Source organism: Chenopodium album, chromosome 5 (assembly GCF_948465745.1).
Source record: "Chenopodium album chromosome 5, dcCheAlbu1.1, whole genome shotgun sequence".
Taxonomy (NCBI): Eukaryota; Viridiplantae; Streptophyta; class Magnoliopsida; order Caryophyllales; family Amaranthaceae; genus Chenopodium; species Chenopodium album.
The window spans coordinates 17,960,680-17,983,824 of NC_137838.1; the positions used below are offsets into that span (position 1 = coordinate 17,960,680).

Genomic DNA, 23,145 nt, shown 5'->3' on the forward strand with positions numbered 1-23,145 from the left:
AATGACAAAGGTGAAGAGTTCAAGGTAAATGGCCAAAGGTTGAAAGTGTATCATAAAGGTGCTATCATTAGAGATGTGGAGGAGACTCTCCTAACTCCACTTCCAACATGAGCTTCAAGGTGGTAAGAAGGTCGTGCGGGACCTAGATAAACCAGCGCTTTGCGAGAGGCAACCCGTATTTCATGCTTTCTAGGCTAGTTTTTCTTTTTCCTTATTTTTGTTTTTTTAGAGAGGCGAGGAGAGTGATATTTCACCAGTTTTAAGTGTTGTTGTACAGGTATGAATTTGACAGGTATAAAGACTTAGAAAAAATTTGAAGAAGAAATGAAATCGGAGAAAAAGGGCTGCTCGGGCCCGATCGGGCGAGGCTCGCCCGATCGGGCGCGCAAGCAACCCAGAATTCAGCAGCAAATTCGCCCGATCGGGCGCGCAAGCAAGGTTGAATTCAGATGCTATTTTCGCCCGATCGGGCGCTTTTTTTGGAAAATCGAGTGAGAAGGAAAAGATATGTCGGGCGAAGCTCGCCCGATCGGGCGAGCAAAGGGCGAAAATTTCTTCGCGTTCGCGCCCGATCGGGCGCGCAACTTGAGTTTTGGAAATTTTCACTTTCGCCCGATCGGGCGCGCCATCAGCCCGTCCCCCTTTTATTTTCTTTTCTCTTCTTTCTTTCCTCACTTTCTCCTTATTTCATCTTCTTCATTTCACTTTCTCTCTCTAAAACCTCCATTTTCAAACCTTCAACTTACACTTTAATCTAAGATCTCCTCCAATTCTTCCATCCAAACTCAAAAATTCTTACATATTCCATCTCCCCTCATCCTCCTCTACAATCTACACTAATTTTCCCCCATTTTCTCTCAAATTTTCTCAAACCCTAAGAGAGAGAAACCTCCAATTTGCCACTATTTTACAAGAAAATGGCCTCAAAGCATTCAAGGAACCAAAGGGGTGAGAGCTCAAGTGCACCACAACCAACAATCAACCCGGATCTTCAAATTCCGGGATGGGAGGAGGTTGTCATTACCTCGGAGGAGCAACGGGTTAGGATGGTCAACCTCATCGATCGTCAGGTAATCTCTACCCGTTTTATTCATCATCCCACATTAGTTAGGTTAGGCCTAGATAAATATGTGGAAAAATTATTCAAAGGTATAGGCATGAGTGGTTTTCTTCAAATGTGGCATGATACATATGATTATTTAACATTGGAATTTATCTCAAGTTTTAATGTTATTAAAATGAATGCACTAATCACTCATGTACAATTCCGATTATTAAACAACGATGTGAGACTAACTCTTAAAGAATTTTGAAAGTTGTTTGATTTAAAATCGGATAAACCTATTGAGCCCTCTCAAGACCACACCGCCGTGGTCTATAAGAGGTTAACTGGGGAGGATTTAGTGAACCTCCAACATGCCAAAGGGACGTGGATTCAACATCCCGTCCCAAAACTTTGGCAAAGATTTGTCGGCCTCACTATTTTTGGGAGGCATGAACCGGCAAATGTTAGGAGAGATGAATTGGAACTATTGGCATCCTATATAATTCCTAATGCTGAAAATTTGAACATACCCCATAGGATAGCCAATCACTTCCAAAGGGCGGCCAATGCGGCCGAGGCTAGTAGGTCTAGGGCACCTATTTACTTTGGGGGGTTAGTGACCCATATTGCTAGGAAACACCTAGGTTGGAACCCCGATGGGCATAGGAAAGTTGTGGGATTGAACCTCATGGACCTACCCTATTTAGGGAGTTTGAACTGGGTGCAACATGTGGGGAGTGATACTTGGTGGATAGTCCACCGACAATTGGGTAGGAGAGACCAAGCCTTTACCTTACCCAACCCCGACTTGACCAAATTTGAGAGGGGGAAGCCCTCCTATACTTTCGAGATAAATGGTCAAGGTGAGGTTCAACCACCTCACCCCTCACCACAACCCCACCATTCCCCCATTCACCACTCACCACACTACCAACTACCTCCACCCTTCACCTATGGCATGCCCACTTCCTCGGTCGATTACAACGTCGACCCCAATGCCCCATATGATTTTTCGGCTTTTAGGAGCCAGTTAGACCGCATTGAGACGGGGCAAGGGAGAGTGGAGGGTATGATGCAAAACCTAGAATCTAGGTTAAGCACCTTAGATGGGCGGGTTGGTCATATAGAGAGGAACCTAGGGAGGGGCCTTTATCCCATGTATGATGATTACGCCCGTCGGGGGGCTATTCCTCCCGATTCACTTACTCCCGATTGGTTCCAATACCCCCAAGGAGGGTATTCTCACCCCGGTGCATATGGTACTTACGTGGACTACTCTTCGGTCCACGGATATGGGGGTGATGCTCCTTTTGGGGGTATGGGTGGGAATGTGGACCCTAACTACTATGCAGGTAGTTCGGGGTATGGAGGTGGTGGCTCTAGCCATGGAGGAGCCGGTTCTAGCCACGGCGGGGGCTATTCGAGGATGGATGAGGATGAGGAGTAGGCTACTCTCCCAAGTCAATGAGGGCATTGCTTGATTTGGCTTGGGGGGTGTTCTTTCACTTGGTAATTCTCTTCCTTTTCTCTCTTTATTTGCTTTCTAGTATAGTTTTTATTTGCTTTCCTAGTGTAATTTTTATTGCTTTCTTATATATGAAAAATACAAAAAAATTGAATAAAAAAAAATTCAAAAATATGTTCCAATTAATTGTAAATCATACTTCCCTGTGCCCCATACTTGAGAAAATTTGTTTTGATTCTTGGTATTCGATGATGAATATTGTGGATTTGTTGGTCATGATTTGAAGTTTGATTGCTTGGATTCCTAAACATGCGTCAATTTTGTCCAACTAATTGTGAATATAGTGCTTGACTAGTTGATTTGGTTAGGAAATGTGTGATAGTTCCATAATTCCTGGTATGTCAATGAATTTGAGCATTGATTTGCAACTATGAGTAGTGTTTCATGACTTATTATTATGCACATGAGGAGGACGAAGGCGTTCATTCTTTTAGGTAGCCTTCAGAGTATTTAGATACATTTGTTCCCTTCTTGTTACCCATGTTGTTGCTTGTGCCCTTTTATTGTTTATTTAGCCACATTACAAGCCTATATGAGCCCCATTGGTTACTAGTCCCAAGCTTGGCTTGGGGGAGCTATTAGTTGGTGAGGTGAGGGAGTTGTGGTGTGCATATTATTTGCACAATGTGGGAATAAAAGAAGAGTTATTGTTCTTTGATTTTTGATTGGAAAATATTGATGTTGTGTTTCAAAGTTGAAATTTCCAATATGAGTTGAAAAGGAAAAACAAAGAGCAAAAGAAAAAAAATTAATGCTCAAATGTTCTATTTGAAGGTTATTCTAGAAAAAAAAGAGAAAAAAATTCAAGTTTGAAAAAAAAGAGGAAAAAAAAAAGAATGAGTTCAAAGTTTGTTTTTCACTCAAAGTTCTATATTATCATATTTTTATGAGTGAAATTGTAAGTGTTGGGATTGTTTATATTGTTTGGAGTATATTTGGTGGATTGTTGTTTGGAGTTGGTTATGTTGGAGATGTGTATGACCATTATTTTTTATCATGGGTTATTTAGGTTTTGGCTCCCTTAATGCATAACTTTTCTCTCACATAATCCCAAATTTATCCTACCTTTACCCTAGCCTTACATTACAAGCTTAAAAGACCTTCCGACCTTGTGCATAGAAGTTATGTAAATGTGAAAGTGTTGTTTTTCAATGCAAGTTATGACTTGGCATATTTCGAGTCGACTAGTACGATGAGCGTTCAATGTTTTTATACACACGAGAGTGTGAGTTGGGAGGGCATTGTTCACATTAAAGGGGTTGGTTGGAGAGTGATCGAGTACATTCTTTACTCGCCACATAAATGAGAGTTGAGTGTGTGAGAACTAGTCTTGAATTCTATATGCTCTTGTGGTTTGCTCTACTTGACAATTGTTGGGGAGGAAGGGTGATTAGATGAATAAGATTGATTGATGTTGAAGCGTGTTCACCAGTTTTGCCTTGAATCGTTGGTTTTTGATTTGATTATTGGGGTGAAGTATGTTTTATATGTTCATTGATGAGCTCTTTGCTTAGGGACAAGCAAAGGTTTGGCTTGGGGGAGTTTGATATGTCTAGTTTATATAGTGTTTTATCCCCGTCCCTTGGTCGTTATTAATAGTGTTTTTGGCTTTTTCGGGCCACTTTTATTACTAATTTGTCTGTTCTAGTGTTTTCGTAGTTTTAGTTGTATTTTACAGGAAATTGCACTCTTGAAGCATTTTCCCGGGCTTTATTGGATCGACTACGGAAGCTAGAAGGACACGACCACTTTTGGAGCCCAAGATCGGTGAGAGCCGGTGATTAAGGGCTCGGTAATTTGGATCACGAGGCATTTGGACCAAGTATTCGAGACCTGGGAGGAAATATGGATTGGGCCGAGAAATCTAGCCCAATCGAAGTTCAAGCCTCGAAGATGAAGACCGGGCCCGATCGGGCAAGCATACGCCCGATCGGGCAGCTGCGCGCATAAGTGCCCTCAAGGAAAAGGCGCGCCCGATCGGGTGAGCTTAGCTCGATCGGGCGCGGCACATCAGTGAAGGCGTTGTAAAAAAGGCGGGCCCGATCGGGCGGCCCTTCGCCCGATCGGGCGCGTGTTTTCCTAGAGTCTGATTAAGTTTAGTTTTAATTCTTGTTTTAGGAGAGGTTTATATACGTTTTTTGTACGGAATAATTACTTACCTTCTCTCTTAGACTTTCTCTCTCTACTTAGTATTTTTCTCTCTCTTAAATTCTCTCTAAACTCTTGCTCTTAATATTTCCCTTAATTCCAGATTTATTTTGGTACAATTTCTTCCCTTTTTAATTTCAGCTATTTTAATTGTTTTCTTGATTATGCTTTTAATTATTTATTTGATTGGTTTAGTTATGATGATTAGTGAGTAGTTTAATTCTAGGGTTTATGGGGATCCATAATTAATATGAAGGGATAGTTTGTTATTATTGATTTTTGATATTGCATGATAATTTCCTATTGAATTGTTTTAATTCTTTGCAATTATATTATGAATCGAGCAGATGTAATTTGATTGTGAATGTTTAGCAATATTGAATTGATGAATCGAGCAGATGTTGATTTAATATTTAAGGTTTTTTTAATAGGAACTTAGGTCTAGTAAATTGCGAGAGCCTGTTAGATCTATGTTGATTAATAAATTGCGTGAGCCTGTTAATCATGTTATCTATGCATTGTTGATTATTAATTACTTCGTTCTACCCCGAAATATTAATTATTGGTGAACCTGTGACCCTAGGTTTCCTTATTATTGATTCTTTTTTCCCTAAACTTATTCTTCGTAGTATAGAATTCTTACCTAAAAATATTGGTTACTTAGATAATTTAGAGTATAAAAATTAATTAGAATTAAAAAGACCTGTTTCCTTGTGGAGTTCGACCCTACTTCCCTATCTACCTTAGTTAGTGATTTAGGTAATTATTTTTGATTAGGGGATACGACTTTACCCTGTCAGTATGATTTGTCTTAAGATCTTGTGAGATTCCGTCATTATGTAGTCCAAAATACGGAAATAATCCTAACTCACATGCCGCGACAGAGCAGACACACTCAACTGGAGGAGTTGCGCGCGGCTGTCAAATAAACATGCTTCAAAATCAACCAATCAAATCCATCTAATTACCGATCTTCCCTAACAATTTGTCAAACAGAGCAAACCACAAGAGCATATAGAATTCAAGACTAGTGCTCACGCACTCAACTCTCATTTTTGTGGCGTGTAAAAGATGTACTCGATCGCTCTCCATCCAACCCCTTTATGTGAATAATGCCCTCCCAACTCACACTCTCGTGTGTATATAACAATGAACGCTCAATCCTACTAGTCGACTCGAAATATGCCAAATCATAACTTGCATTGATAAGCAACACTTTCACATTCATACAATTCTATGCACAAAGGTCGGAAGGTCTTTAAAGCTTGTAATGTAAGGCTAGGAATCATTTGGGAACAAGTGAGAGAAAAGCTATGCTTAAGGGAGCAAATCCTATCAAAACCCATGATCAAAATAAATAATGATCAACATCTCCCACATAACCAACTCTAACATCAACCAAATATACTCCAATCATAATAAACAATCCCAACTCTTACATATCACTCATAAGATATAATAATGAAGAAGTTGAGTGAATAAACAAACTTTATTTCCAAACTTGAATTTTTCATTGAATCTCTATTTTTCTTTGATCAACCTCCAACAACTACATTTGAACATTGAACAATTTTTTTTCTTTTGAAGTTCACTTATTTTTTCACATTTTTTTTTCTTGAACTTCTCTTTTTTTTTCATAACATCATGCTTTATTTTTTTCAAGAAAATATAAATCTCAAACTCATCAAAAATAAACATGATCAACAACAAAACAACTTCTCAAAAACCCACCCAAGCTGTGCAAATAATAAGCACACTACAAACTCCCTCACCTCACTCACTAATAGCTCCCCCAAGCCAAGCTTGGGACTAGTAACCAATGGGGAAAAATAGGCTTGTAATATGGCTAATAAAACAACAAAAAGTCAAGGCAACAACATGGGTAGCAAGAAGGGAACAAATGTATCTACAATATCTGGAGGCTACCTAAAAGAACAAATGCCTTCGTCCTCCACAATGTGCATAATAATGAATCATATAAATATTACTAATAGTTGCAAACCAATACTCAAATTCATTGACATACCAGGAACTATGGAACTATCACACATTCCTAACCAAATCAACTAGTCAAGCACTATATTCACAAGTAGTTGGACAAAATTGACGCACGTTAAGGTTTCAAGGAAATCAAACATCAAATCATGATTAACTAATCCACAACGCCTATCATCAAATACCAAGAATCAAAACAATTTTCTCAAGTAAGGGGCACAGGGAAGCATAATTTATAATTCATTGGAGGATTTTTTATTTTTCAATTTTTTTTCCAATATAAGAAAGCAATAAAACTAACCTAGAAAGCAAGAAATCTAACCTAAGAAAACACACCAAAAATAAAAGAAAAGAGGAAAAGAAATATACCAAACCAAAATCTCCCCCAAGACAGAATCAGACAATGTCCTCATTGGCTCGGGAACTAGTCCAGCATAGCTAGTACTGATCATCCTCATCCATCGAGCCGAAGCCCGCACCTCCACTGTCACCTGCACCAGAAGAGCTACCACCAAAATAATCAGCATGAAAACTCCCCCCCGCCGGTCCCCCGAAAGGAATGTCCTGGCCGTACCCATAGAAGGAAGAATAGTCAGTGTAAATACCATGGGCAGTGGGATCCCTATCGTATCATTGGGGTGGAGGCTGAAACCAGTCAGAGTGAATAGCGTCGTCGGGAATGTTTCCCCGACGAGCATAATCATCATACATAGGGTAGAGAGCTCTACCTTAGTTCCTCTCCAGGTACCCTAATCTATGGTCTATGGAGCCAACCATCCTCCTAAGGTTAGTATGGGAATGCTCAATACGTCCTAAGGCCTGACCTATACTCTGAAGGTCCCAACCTAGGTCATAGTCAACATGAGGGACGGAGTGAGACATACGAGGTGGAGAGAATGCCACCTCGGGCTAAGGCTGAGGTGGTGGAACTGGTGGTGGTGGTGCCTCCCCCCTAGCGTTGGCTACTAAAACATCATAAGTGTAAGATGGTTGGCCTGGGGGAAAGGCGGTCAAGTCAGGACTGGGTAGGGAAAAGATGGGCAAAGGTTGCTCGCTCCCAGTCTTAATAAACCAAAAGGGTGTCTGCTCGCTATGCGGTCGAACCCACCCCAACTCCTCAAAATACCTAGCAGTCATATAGGTATCTGGTCCACAGTTGGTCAGCTGGTGGGGTCCATCCACTACAAAACCGGCCTTTTTCACTACTATCCGAGTGATAAGGCCTCCCCGTTAGAGTGGATGGGGGTGCGAGATGTGGTGTTGGCCGTGGCATGCCTACTCAGATGGTGAATAATAAACCTACCTATGTTTAATTTCCCGAACCCAAACACATAGTGTCCTATGACAGCTAGTTCGTTAGATTGGGCATTATGGGGCTCGTTCCTACCTAAAAAACACAAACCCGCAAATCTTTGCCAGATTTTTGGGATAGGGTGGTGAATAGGTTTGGTACTAGTATATTGGGGGTCGGGAGTAGGCAAACCAGTCAAAGCATGATATATGTCACCCATTATATAGTCCGCATGCCAGTGGTGAGATAGTTCAGAATTTAATTCAAATAATTTACAAAATTCTATAAAAGTTAAACTAATATTTCTATTGTTCAACCTAAAAATTAAATTTGGCCCATTTCTACTACTCACAACATGTAAAGAAGACAAGAATTCACAAGTAAGTTCTCGGAATGTAGGATAGTGCATATCAACAAATTTTCTCATGCCAATGTCATTTAAAAATTGTTTTACAAAATCATACAAACCAAATGATTCCAAGGTAGGGCGATGTAACCACCGAGAAGGAATAACCTCACGACCGATTAAGTGTTCTAGCCGCTCCTTTTGCTCTCGGCTAGCAATACGGATCGTCGGCCAGTACGGAAGTTGCAAATCTGGGTCGTATTCCTCCCTCGAACTGGAGTTCTTACCGAAAATGGACCTAGCCCTCTTTGAAGCCATGGTAGAAAATGGGTTTGAAAATTTATTTGAATAAAATCTGAAAATTTTTATATGGAAATATAGAAGATGAAGAGAGGATTACAAATATGTAAAAAGTTTTGAATTTGGTTAAGGGATGAAGGAGAAATCTTAGAGAGAAGGTAGAGAGAATTTGAGTTTTAGAGAGAGAAAGTAATGGAAGAAAGAAGAAAGAATGAGGAAAAGGGACGAAGAAAGAAGGAGAAGAAGAAGTCGGGGTGTCGCGCCTGGTCGGGCGAGGGCTCGCCCGGTCGGGCGATCTAATTCGTAATTTCTGTTGTGCTCTCGCGCCCGGTTAGGCGCATTCGCCCGATCAGGCGATCTAAAAACCGATTTTCTCCAACTCTCGCGCCCGGTCGGGCGAGAGCCTAAATGTCGAATTTATATTTTCTTCTTATTCCAAATTTTGGCTAACTCTTTTCTTCAAACCTGTACAAACACTCATAAAACTCATTAAATTCTCTCATCTCTCCTCTCATAAGAAAAAGGACAGAAAAACTAGTCTAAAAAGCAATAAAATACGGGTTGCCTCCCGCAAAGCACTGGTTTATCTAGGTCCCGCACGACCCTTTTACCACAGTATAATAAATAGGACCCTTGGCCTAACGCTTGATCGGGTGGTTTGTCACCCGGTCTAGCGGTGTTTAGGTTACGACGCGGCTTCCTGACATACCCTGTGGGACGCCAATTCACCTTATCGGGTGGATCCTCTTTGACTTGGGTAAGGGTTTCTTCAATGCTACGCACCAAAGATCCTTCTTCGATAAAAGATTGCTTCAAATTGTCATTGCATTCAACACTTGCAACTCGATCTGGCGGAGAACTTACCGTAGGCTCAAATCGCACAACTTGCTTGATCGGTTCCACCTTTTCATCCTCGAAACCAAGACCAACAGTGTAAAGTGATCTTTCTATTGCATCGACTTCCCTCTGCCATTTGTCTATCTCATCTAAAAGGGATGCAACACAAGATACCGCCTCCAAGGGATCTTTTTCAAGAGCTTGGGGCTTGTTAGAATAGTTCCCAACCACATTAACACTAAAACATTTCTCCTCAGTCATGGATCTTTTAGAGGCATTATTAAGATTAAAAATGACTTTACCATCCCCTACTAATAGTGTTAACTTACCATTCCTCACATCTATGATTGCTCCTGCAGTGTTAAGGAACGGTCTACCCAAAATAATTGGGAGTTGCACATCCTCAGCCATATCAAGAACAACAAAATCAACAGGTATATAAAATTTACCTACTCTAACGGGGACATCCTCTAAAACACCTAAGGGGTATTTGAAAGAACGGTCGGTCATTTGTAGAGTTATATTGGTAGCTTTTAATTTACCCATATTTAACTTGGAACACACAGATAATGGCATGACGCTAACGCTAGCACCCAAATCACACAATGCATTATCAATCAATAGATTGCCTATATGACAACGAATAGAAAAACTACCCGGATCTTTTAATTTAGGCGGAGACTTATTTTAAAGTACGGCACTACACTCTGCAGTGAAAGCTACTGTCTCTACCTCACTAATAGACCTTTTCCTAGTCAATATTTCTTTCATAAATTTTGCATATGAAGGAATTTGTGTAATTAATTCAGTGAAGGGAACTGTTACCTTCAAATATTTTAACACCTCCAGGAACTTACCAAACTGCTTATCCAAATTTGTCTTCAAGTGACGATTGGGGAATGGAAGTTTGATAATTGGCTTTGGAGCATTATTGCTCTTATCTGGAGTAACCACCTTCTCTGGAGTCGTACCCTGCAATGTAGAATTAGATATGTTAGTACTATTCTTTAGCCCTGCAGGGCTATTAACTACATTGTTTGGTTTAACGGAATCAAGATTATCATTATTTAATAAAACAGGTTCATCAACTCTGGGCATAGGGGGCCCTTCATAGTTTGAACCACTCCTTAGAGTAATTGCAAATGCTTGATCCGTAGGCCTGGTCGGCTGTGCCGGCAGAGCTCCCTGTTGGCGGGCTTGTAGAGTAGCGGAAAGTTGCGCAATTTGATTATCTACAATTTTATTATGTGCTAGAATTTGATCAATTGTCGCATCTCTACTCTCCATGTGCTTTTGCATATTGACCAACATTGCTCTAATTTCCACTAGAGAAGGGTCAGAAGATGAGGAGGTTTGTTGTGGTTGGTTCTTCTGGCCAGCATTGGGATGATAATATTTCTGCTGTTGTTGCTGTGGCGCCTGTGGTTCTTGTGGTGGTGGATTTTGAACATTAGTACTCCGCTAGGAAAGGTACGGATGATTCCGATACCCAGGATTGTAGGTGTTGGAGTATGGGTTATTCTGCCTATAAGCTTGAAAGGCATTAACTTGCTCCACGGAACTCCTGCAATCTTGTTCCCAATGACCTAAAATACCACAGTTTTCACATAAAGCCTCATTAGAATTATTATTAATCGTAGAAACATTAGCTACATTAGCAATGCTCAGATTATCTAATTTTTGGCAAATTGAGGTCAGTTGAGCTTGCAAAAAGGATACAGAGTCAACATTATGGTTCCCCTTGTTAGCAAATCCTTTAGGATTCCCATATTGGGAATTGTGTATTGCCATGTCTTCAATAACCTGACCTGCATCTTCAACATCAATATTCATAAATCTCCCACTAGCTGTAGAATCTAAAATTATTCGAGAAAAATTTCAAAGGCCATTATAAAAGGCTTGGATTAACTGCCATTGTGCTAAATTATGGTGGGGGCAGTCTCTTTGTAGATCCTTGAACCTCTACCAAGCCTCATATAAAGATTCATCGGCTTCTTGGGCAAAGTTCTGAATCGCACTCCGTAGTACGGTTGTTCGCTCTGTAGGATAATACTTGTTATAAAAATTTAAAACAAGAGTTTCCCAGTCAGTTATACCAAGTGCAGTTCTATTTAAGCCATTAAACCACAATTTAGCTTTTCCAGTTAAAGTGAAGGGAAAGAGAATCTCCCTGATTTGGTCTTGAATGACCCCGGCTTGCCTGATAGTATTACAATATTGACAATAGTCGGCAATGTGAAGATTTGGGTCTTCACCCTTGGCTCCACTGAATTGCTTCCTCTCTATCATCGTTATAAATTGAGGTTTAATTTCGAATTGAACCCCATCAAGAGCCGGAGTAGGGGTGAGATGTGAAAAATCTGTAAGCTTTGGTTGTGAGTAATCACTAAGCTTCTTTGGAACCGCCATCTCTGATTCTACGTCTGATGATGCCTCTGAATCGCTAGAACCAGTTGGAGGATCGCGGTGATTGTTATTATTATCACCAGAATCCGCCAGGATTCGCTTGTAGAGATTTTTCTGCCTATGAAAGGAACGTTCAATCTCGGGATCGAAAGGGATGTACCCCGATCTGGAACACCTGGGCATAAACAAAAACTAGAAGCAAATATGAGATTTGCCTCAGAGAACTAATGTTCTCTGAGACAAAAAGAAATAACCTAGACTACAAAAATAATCAGAAATAAAAATAAAACCGTTTCCCCGGCAACGGCGCCAAATTTTGACAGGGTGAAGTCGTATCCCCAAATAAAAAGTATTTCCTAAATCCTCTAACTAATGTAGATAGGGAAGTAGGGTCGAATCCATAGAGAAACGAGTCTTTCTACTTCTAATTAACTAATATAATCTAGATTATGAAGTAACTAATATATATATTTGAATAATAAACTAAACTACGGAGATCAAGAACAAGGAGAAAATAATATATAAAATGATCTAGGGCATAGGTTCACCAATAAATAATATTCCAGGGTAGAATATAATAATCATTCATCAATGCATATATTAATCAGATTATAAAGGGCTTTCGCTACGTATTATAATCACACAACTAATTTACCGGTATTAAATCTCATCTTTCGAATCTCGACCTAACCATTTATAAATTAACCTGCCTATTGAAACTAGACCTAAACATCAATTCTCATCTGTCAAATCTCGAATCAATATTGTCAAACTGATGCATAAAAGATCAGGCCTAATCTAGTCACAGAGCATTAAATCAATCAACAGGAAATTAATCTAGCATTGACAATCAACAACAATAAATTACCCCTTCATATTATTTATGGATCCCCATAAACCCTAGAAAGAAAACTACTCACACATAATAGAAACTAAACTAATCAAAGCAATAACGCAAGACATGATTAAAGGAATGAAATAAACAACTAAGATTAAGAGAAGAGAAATCGTTACCAAAATAAATCTGGAATAAAGAATGGATTAAGAACCAAGGTTTAAGAAGGAGAGAATCTAAGAAAAACAATTAAGAGAGTAAAAAGAAGAGTAAAAGGAGAGAGAGAAGAGAGAGTAAAATCGTATTACGGAGGAGTATTTATACTCCATACAAATCCTAAACTAAAACAAACTAAAACGACGCTAATCGTCTCCTAATAACTACACGCGCCCGATCAGGCGAGGCACCGCCCGATCGGGCGCGCCTTTTTGCTCGTCAGTACTAATCTCGCGCCCGGCCGGGCGCATCACCGGGCGCCAACCTTAGCTTCTCCCGCCCGGTCGGGCGCGCCTCTGAGCGCCAGCCTCTTTGGCCGGGCGGCTCACTTGGGCTACTATTTGGACTACGATTGGGCTCCAATTCTTCGGGCCAATTAAGGTTTCCTCTTCCGGTCATGAATACTCAGTCCAAAAACCCCGGTATCACCTATACCGAGCCCTGGGCTATAAAATTTGGTCGTGTTTCTCCAGTGCTCGTGATTGCTCCAAAATAACTCAGGAAAATACTCCAAAAGTGTAATTCCCTGCAAAAGTCAACCAAATCTACGAAAACACTATAAAACACCAATTAGTAATAAAAGTGGCTCTAAAGAGCCAAAAACACTATTAATTACGACCAAGGGACGGGGGTAAAACACTATATAAAATAGACACATCAGTAAGCGTATGATTTGTCTTAAGATCTTGTGAGATTCCGTCATTATGTAGTCCAAAATACGGACATAATCCTAACTCACATGCCGCGACAGAGAAGACACACTCAATTGGAGGAGTTGCACGCGGCTGTCGCGCGCATGTAAATTGGTTGCGCGCGGATGATGTGCCCAACTCATGAGTTGCGCGCGCCACCTGCTGGTGAACTTTCGTTCGAGCAAAAATTACCGAAATTTTTCCCCTCTGGGGTCTATTTAAGCGTGGTTTCGTGTAGGCTTTTGAGTATCTCGCATTCATTCATTTAGTAATATCATAAGAAACTAAAAAGAATTAATCTCACTAAATTCTCTCTCTCTCTCTTTTTATTTGAACAATGGTGAAAACCTTTGAACAACGTTTGAAGCAATGGGTCACTTCCCTCTCAACCGAGGACAAACTAGCTTTCAAACTTTACCACCTAAACCCTCTATTGAACTACATGAAACTAGTGATTAATTTTGATTTTCTTCATGCCGACGTCAACCATTGGGACTCTAACCACCATCTTTTCTTGTTTAAAGGGGACGAGATTGTCCCACTTCCTGGTGAGTTTGAGGCCTTGCTAGGCTTCCCTACAAATACTCCTTGTGACCTATGCGCCTACCTTGTCGGATCCCAAACCTATATTCCAAAGATTTTTTGGTTTGTCTGACAATGATATGACTAACATTGGAACTGAAGAAGGCGTGAATTTGATCCAATTTATTGAACACTTCGTCGCCCCTTGTGACAACATGACTAAACAACTCTTTTAAAATTCGTGCTTTATGTTATTGTCTTGTTGTTAATTGTTTGCTTAGGACAGGCAAAGAGTATGGATATTATTCCATGGTATCCATAGTAGAGCACATAGAGGTATGTCATTCACCCGCTCCTTTGGCTTTGGCGAAAACCGTTCTATGCTTGAATCGCCTTAGAGGAGACCCTAACAAAAACGGTTTCACGGGAAGTCCACTCCTATTACACGTACGTTTTTTTTCGTCGTATTTCAGCACAAGTCATGAAGTTGCGATGGCATGACCAGTGCAATCTTCTGCGCTGCGCGCGGTTGGCGCGCACAACTGATTTTGATGTGCGTGCCATCTGCTGGTGTAAAATCACAAACTAATTTTTCTTTTTTTTTTTAGATTTGGCTCACGTAGCGTTTGCGAATTGTTGACCAGACACAAAACCTTGAGGCTAATGGAGTAAAGATATTCCCTGGACGTCGAATTCTCTACAAACATAAGAATGAAGAAGAATGGACGTCGTTTTTTGTCACGGGGTTCCTAACATACGCTTTGTGATTCCTTGGTGGAACATAAGTAGTATTGTTGGAAATAGTTTTAATTGCCCTTATATTAGGCTTCTAAGCCTATCTAGTACTACTTATATCTTTCCTTACAGGGTAATGAGACAATATGGGATGAAACAAATTATTCCCCACAAGATTGTGATTCCTCTAACGATGTGATCTTTAAAACTGAACGAATTTCTCGTTAGATGGAATATTGGTCAAGTCTTCCTAGATGGGTAGTACAAAATCCTACCACGAGTATTGAATTGTCTTCCTTTTACAAAGCTTGGATGAATGCAGCGGATAAGGGCGAATTAAACAAAGCTCGATCTCAACATCAAGCCGCCACGACTCGCAATCCACCTAAGCCTTTGATGAATTCGGCCACCACTACTCCTCCTATTGGCCAAAACAAAGGAGTGAGAAGAAAATTACACTTCTTATCTCCTATGGTTCGTTCAAAGGAAACAAAAAGGAAAGCTCCCTCCAAACCCGCACAACAAGGTGTGAAAATTAAAGAACCTTCACCAAATACTCGCAAGAAAGCTCCAATTGTCAAAGGAAAAGGAAACAGGTTGCAAAGGCCCCAATCCCTAAATTGAAGAAAAATGTTTGGGTGAAAAAGAAGAGTGTAGGGGGAAACTCAAAGGCTTTGGAAAATACTACGATGGAAACTACTCCTCCATCATCCGTGACAATCGAGGACATAGTAAAACCTTAGAGTGTTACACAATTTTATCATTAGTTTAATTTGAATAAAGTGTAATCACTACTATGTTTTTTTTTTTTTTTTTTGGCTTTTGTCATTTACTATCTAGTTCAATAATGTCTCTCTTTTTTGGATTTTGAATAAAATAAAAATGAGCTTTATATTTTTTATTTTGATATGACCGAATCATAAAGATTGCCTACGTATTCGTAATACGAAATCAAGTCTTTGCGTAGTTCTTTGTTTAAAAAAATTCAAATCAAAGTTTAATTTTTATTTTCCAGGTATATGTTATATTCCTGAAACACCCTCTTTTTGTCGCAAGTAAAAGTCGCAACTCTTTTCAAGCGTAAAAAATCAAGGTTTGTAGTTCGTCATAAGGTGGCGCGCGCAACATTCGAGGTTGCGCGTGACATCTGCGTGCAACTATTCCAATTGCGCGCGACACCTGTACTACGAGTGTTTTTTTAAAAAAAAATATTTATTTTTTTCATTATTACCCCTCCCCCAAGTGTGAAGAGGTTTTCGTGATGTTCGAAAAAATCTGAACACTTAAAGTGGTCTATTATTTTTAAATTACTTCCCCCCCCCCCCCCCCCAAGTGTTATGTGCTTTACCGTGTTATTCGGTAAAGTGCATAACACTTAGAATCTTTTAATTGAATGCTAAAAAAAACGATTTATTTAATCAATGAACGAGTTAATCCGGGTTTCATATGTAATATTTTTTAAGTCGATCAATATTTATTAATTGGCGAATTTCATCACCTCCAATATCCATTAATCTGACGGCTCCTCCTGATAGGATTTCAATTACGCGGTAGGGACCTATCCAATTAGGCTTGAATTTCCCTCTTGAATCGGTTGGTGGACCCCTAACCTCCTTTAGTACAAATTCACCTTCTTTGATATTTCTTGGTTTTACCCTTTTATTAAAATGACGCGCAATGTGTCGTTGGTAGACTTGTAAATGATGCAAAGCTCTTAATCGTCGTTCATCGAGGAATAAAAGCTCTTCATACCTCGCTCTTACCCAATCAGGTTCCGGTAGCTTACTTTCGAGTACAATGCGTATGGATGGTATTTCCAGTTCAACTGGTTGAACTGCGTCCATTCAAAAAACTAAGGAGTATGGAGTTACCCCTATTGATGTTCGTATGGACGTTCTATAACCCCATAATGCGAAGTGTAGTTTGTTCGGCCAGTCCTTATAATTTTCTGCCATTTTCTTAATGATGACTGTTATGTTTTTATTTGCCGATTCTACAACTCTATTCATTTGAGGTCTGTATGAAGATGAGTGATGATGTTTTACTTTATAACGATTTAAGAGGGTCTCGACTTCAGCTTTGAATTGAGATCCCTGACTGATTAGTTCATGTGGAACTCCATATCTACAAAATACGTTTCGTTCGAGAAATGTTGCGACATGTTTAGAAGTGATATTCACGTAAGAAGCAGCCTCAATCCACTTGGTAAAGTAATAGATGGCTACTAATACGTACTTGTGCCCTCCTGCTCCTATTGTATGCAATCATGCTCCATAGTGGACCAATAGTACCCTTGTTGTGAAATTATTTTTGCAAGAATTTTACCATTCATGTGAGGCCCACAAACACCTTTGTGAGTATCTTCCATAAGGCGTGTGGATTCGGGTTGGTCTATACACGATAAGCTTTGACCATTAGGTCCTTTTTTTTGCATAATTGACCGTTTACTAGACCGTATTGTGCCGCAAGTGTTCTTAAGGTTCGTTGGTCTTTCGATGAAGTATATTCAGGATATGTGCCATGGGTAATATATTGGAGGATATGATCAAACCAAGGATTATCTCCTTCGATGTCATTTATTTCCTCTATTGCGTTGCAATATATGCTGGTTCTTCTCTTCTATCAACGCATAATGACATCATATTTAAGTGATCTGGAATGTTGATCATTGAGGCTAATTTTTCTAGCGCATCGGCAAATTTATTATCATCCCTTGGGAAATATTTAAAATCAATATGTTAATGCTCGATGAGTTGCTCTAGGTGTGCTTGGTATAATATCATTGTGGAGTTCTTTATTTTCCATTTTATCAGTATAAGATTTATAATCAAAGTAAAATCTCCATATACCTCTAATTTTTGCACACCTATGCTAGTTGCTGCTTCTAATCCAATAATGCACGCTTCACATTCCGCGGCATTATTAGTAACCTCAAAGTCTAATTTGACAGAGATTGGAGTATGTGCTCCCTCTGGACTTATGAGTAACACTCCTACGCCACATCCTTTTTGATTGGACGCACCGTCGAAGTACATTACCCATTTGTCATCTTGTGTCATGAGAATCTCTTCATCCGAAAGATGAGTAGTTTCTGCATGACTTGTTTGAATTGGATGTTGGGCTAGAAAATCGAAAATTACTTTTCCTTTCATTGATTTTTCAGGAATATATTTTAGCTCGAATTCGGCCAACATCACCAACCACTTGGATATCCTTCCTTGTATAGGTGGTTGTTCAAACAAATACTTTATCGAATTTTGTTGAGAAATTACATGAGTGGTGTGTGGCAGCATATAATATCGTAATTTTTTAGTTGCCCACACTAACGCTAGACTTGTTTTTTCCAAGGTGCTATATTTTATTTAATATTGAATGAACTTTTTACTTGTGTAATATATTGCATGCTCGACTTTTTCTACCTCTTGTGCTAACATGGCGCCTGTAGTCGTGTCTGTATCCGTGATGTATAGCCTAAGAGGTAGTTTGGGTACTGATGGTGCTAAAATTGGTGGACTTTTGAGATAATCTTTTATTTTATTAAAGGCCTTTTTGCATTGAACGTCCCATTCATGTTTTTCCTCTTTTTTCAATTTTTTAAATATTGGCTCACAAGTCATAATCGACTAATGTACTGTAGTTTACCAGGGAACCCCCTAATTTCTTTTTCTGTTTGAGGGGGAGGCATGTACACAATTGCCTTTATTTTAGAGGGATCGATCTCAATACCACGTGTGCTTACTACGTATCCAAGTAACTTGCCAGAAGTTACCCCGAAGGCACATTTTTGGGGATTCAATCGCATTTTGTATTCTTTTTATGCGAGCGAAAAAATTGCGTAAAGCTTTTATATGTCCCATTATATCTTTGGACATTACGACCATATCATCCACATACACTTCTATTTCTTTATGCATCATATCATGCAAGAAAGTCGTAGACGTTCTTTGGTACGTAGCTCCTGCATTTTTTAAACCAAATGGCATGACTGTGTAGCAATATGTACCCCAAGGGGTAATAAAGCATGTCTTTTCTTCGTCTTCTTTTGCCATTAAAATTTGGTTGTAACCTGCGTATCCATCTATAAAGGATAACATCGCATGTTCAGCCGTGTTATCTACCAATATATCAATATGTGGTAGAGGAAAACCGTCTTTAGGGCTAGCCTTATTAAGGTCCCTAAAATCGACACACATGAACTCGTCCATCCTTTTTGGGGACTGGGACGATGTTCGCCACCCATTCTTGGTAATTACATACGCGAATGAAACCTGAGTCCAATTGTTTTTGTACTTCTTCTTTTATTTTTAATGCGACATCGGGTTTCATTCGTTGAAGTTTTTGTTTTACTGGTTTAGAGGTAGGGTTCAAGGGAATGGTATGTTCCACGATTTCCCTATCTATTCCAGGCATGTCCTTGTATGACCAAGCGAACATGTCTTCGAATTCTTTGAGCGTCGATATGAGGGTCAATCGCTCTTCCGGATTTAGAGTAAAGCCAATTTTGACTTCTCTTTTGTTTTCATTGGTTCCTGTATAGACTATTTCAGTTTCCTCAATGATAGGGTTCTTTTGTCCTCGTTCATTCATTATTTCCTATATTTACTATTATCATCTTTATTAAATTGATTGTTATAGCATTTGAAAGATTCAAGAGAAGGCATATACTCGGAAATAGAGCTCATATTATTAAAATCAAAAGAGAGTACATCAAGATAAGAATCCTTTTTGGGATCCTTGTCCTTAGAACTAGAAAATAAAGATTCAGTAATGGCCACAAGGCCTAAATTTTCAGCTTCCCTAGAGTCTATACTAGATTCATCGTCTGATTCTTTAAACATCTTCCCTTCGCCTGTGATGATATCCAGTTTATCGCCTTTGTGATTGGTCCATTTGAAAGATTTCCTCCATCCATGGTAAAAGGTTTCATTGGAAGGGGTGATTAACGAGGTTGGGTCAAAAGCTTCATCTTGAATGGAATTCTGATTGGTCATTGTAGCGACATGATTATTCTCTAGTCCAAATAGCAAGTTAAATGCTTTCCCATCATAGCACCCTGGAGTTGGGTGTTTTGATTCAACGATTTTAAGATCGTCATTCAAGAAGTAGCAATCGTGGAATATTTTGAATCCAGGCTTCTTGATTTCTTCCAGAACTAATGGTTCTGGAAATTCGTAGCATGGGTAATCTTCTCCCTCCCTAATGAATTGTCCATTAAGGGTTTGTTGGTAGGATGGGAGTAAAGTTATTATCCCTTTCTTGTTGTTGTCTCTACGTGCTTTGTTTTTCGCATCGTGAGACTCTAGTTCTTCTTTGGTTGGTTTATATCCCAATCCAAAGGAGAAACTTTTCTTTGGGATAGGAAGTAAGAGAGATTTCTTCATTCCCATTCCCAAAGGCATCCTAAGAAAGTAACTACTCTTGAATAAGATGTTGTTTACTATCTTGGTGGAATATGGATCAAGCTTGAATGGCTCTTCAAGGCTTTCTTCCATTTCAATTGTGCAGATTGGCTCCGCGGAAAATCCCCACGTGTCCTCTTCATCATTATCATAGTTTATTTCCAAAAGTGATTAGTCATTTATGGCTATTTTGAGTGGAGAAGCATGTATTGTCATAGGAAGCCCTTGATAGTTCAACCTAATCATTTAATGAAGTGAGGATGGTATTGCACCAAGCTCATGTATCCAAGGACGTCCAAGTAGAAAGTTGAAGTAATGTCCATAACATGGAATTCAACCATCTTTTGAATTGGGCCTATGGTAATTGGTAGATTAACAGTTCCACACACTGATCTTCTCGAGTTGTCATAAGCCCTAATACTTTGTTTTGTTGATTGAAAGTTTTTTTCTGGATTAAGGCCTAAGTATTTTGCAGTTTGCAGTGGGCATACGTTTACAGCTAACCCATTATCTACCAAAGTAAGAGGGATATTGTATCCCTTGCACCCCACAGTTAGGTATAATGCATTGTTGTAGGTAGTGTCTTTTGAAGGAAAATCATCATTAGTGAAAGTGATTGATTTGTCGGATTTCTCGGTAGTAAGCAAGCTAACGAGATCCTGAGGGGTCGTGTCTGTGCTTACAGACAAAGCCGTTAGAGCATTCATAAGAGAATTCCTATGTTCTTTAGAAGTACTTGCGAGTTCCCAAATACTAACATTCGCCTTGGATTGGCGAAGTTGTTTAACCAATGGATTTTCCACCTCAAGTGGAGGTGGTATTGTGTTTTGCGCTTGACCTTGAGTTTGATTTTGCGTGGTCGTAGATCCATTTGGTGGTGGTGGTGCTTGATAAACTCGCCCAGAACGAGTTAGATGATCTATCTCGTTTGGATTAGTTGTAAGACTCACAAACCAACTTTCTTCTAGAGGCTTTCGATGTGCCTCCATTTCAAGATGTTCCATGAGTTGTGCTTGATGCCATTGTTCATCCAAAGAGAGATTTGATAGGTCTTGTGACTTCCTCAAGAAATGATCTCAATCAAGCGCTCCATTTGTCTCATTTTGTAAACAAGATGTAGGTGGGAAGACGGCATACTTAGAGACGTATAAGTCTTGAAAGTCGTCGTCCCATATTCCACATACTTCGTTAGTTGCCCCTATGAGTATTGTGGCTATAGGTTTTTCTATAGGTGTGATATAGTCCAAAGGATTGAACGTACCACTTCCCATATGGTCCTCATCAATATGAAACACCCCTAATGGGGATGCATTATTGTTAGGTTTAGGCATGAGAATTCTCCCATCGTCTACTAAATCTTGTATTTTGTACTTTATGACATAGCAAAGTTCAGTATCATGCCCAACGCCTCTATGATAAGCACAATAAGCATTACCATCCCATTGAGGAAACCTTCTTTCTGGTGGAGTGGTCGAGTGGGTGGTGTCGGCCCTGTTGGCGCAAGTAAGCCTCTATCGCTTAATTTTTCTAATAACTCTTTATAGCTTACAAGAAATGGTGTAAATTTTCTTTCTTTAATTTTGTCCATCTCCTTCAGGATAATTGTTGTTGTATTGATTTGTGTTATTGTATTGTGTGGTGGTCGCAAATACATCAATAGAGGATGATGTATTATTATTCCCCTTTTTGTAGTTATTCTTAGGTTAATGATGATAATGGGGTTTATTTGCTTTCTCTTTAGCAAGATCATCTTCAATCCTAGTAGCCACATAATAGAACTTTTAAAAAGTGTCTAAACCAAGGTAACGTAGATGTTTGTTGTACTTTTCATGACAGTTGTCAATGAATTTTTGTACCAACTTGAGTTCAGGTGACCTTTGGGCAAGGTGGGCCGCCGTTTCTCACCATCTACCATAGAAAGCAAGGAAACCTTCATCGTCACCTTGCTTAAGCATTTAAAGTTCACGTAGAGTCGATTTGAACTCTACGTTACTCTCATATTGGGTAATGAAAGCCGAAACTACATCTTCCCATGTTGTTTTAAATTTCGGATATAACCCATAGTACCACTCTCTCGCGGTTGGGTCTAAAGATAAAGGGAAAGTCAAAGCATAAATCTTAGGATCAACTCCCTTTAATGCCATGGTGCTAGTAAAACACATTAAGTGGTTTTGCGAATTATTGGTCAGCAAGTCTTGAGGGAGGAGCAAAATTTTCTACGTCGAAGTACTTGTTCCCCATAGTGGAATGAAGAACAAGCTTCTCTAACGAATTTTCTTTGACAGATAATTGTTCCATCTTTTTTTGCAAGGCTAGAGCCTCGGCATTTTTCTTTTCAGCTTTTTCAAGTTTCTTAATTCTTCTTTCCTCAGCCTCCTGAGCCTTTTCTTCTCTCAAGCGAGCAATCTCTTCTTGGATTTGTTTGATGGTTGACGTTGTTGTTATACTAGGACTAGTTGTCGAGGGAATGTGGTTTGAAAGAGTTGGATTACTTGATGATAAACGTAGAATACGAGCGCCCGGGAGTCTTCGTTCCCAAGCTTGAGAACCGGATGTAGACACCCATTTGTGTCTCCCCAAAAACAAACCCAGTGATGAATACCTTTCATGCCATTTGATAATCGAACAAAGTGAAGGTGTGAAAAGTCTAATGTTGCGGTTAGTTTTTATAAAAAAATATTTCTTTCTGTTTTCGAAAACCTACTCTATTTTATTAAAATAGCCAATCTAGTTTATTTTGGTCCATGACATGGGTCCAATAATAGTGTGGTTGGATAGGGATTGAAAATATCTTCTCAACGATATATTATAAGCCCAATTCCAATAAATAATGAGGAAGCTATGGCCAAAATA

The 23,145-nt window shown here is 39.5% G+C and overlaps 1 non-coding gene across 1 annotated transcript; it reads left to right on the forward strand.

The window, feature by feature from the left end:
* The first annotated feature begins 11,408 nt into the window (after positions 1-11,408).
* On the forward strand, positions 11,409-11,515 carry LOC145633532 (small nucleolar RNA R71). Its single transcript, XR_014112852.1, has one exon. It is a non-coding gene; the product is annotated as a small nucleolar RNA R71 (small nucleolar RNA).
* Positions 11,516-23,145: the final 11,630 nt, after the last annotated feature.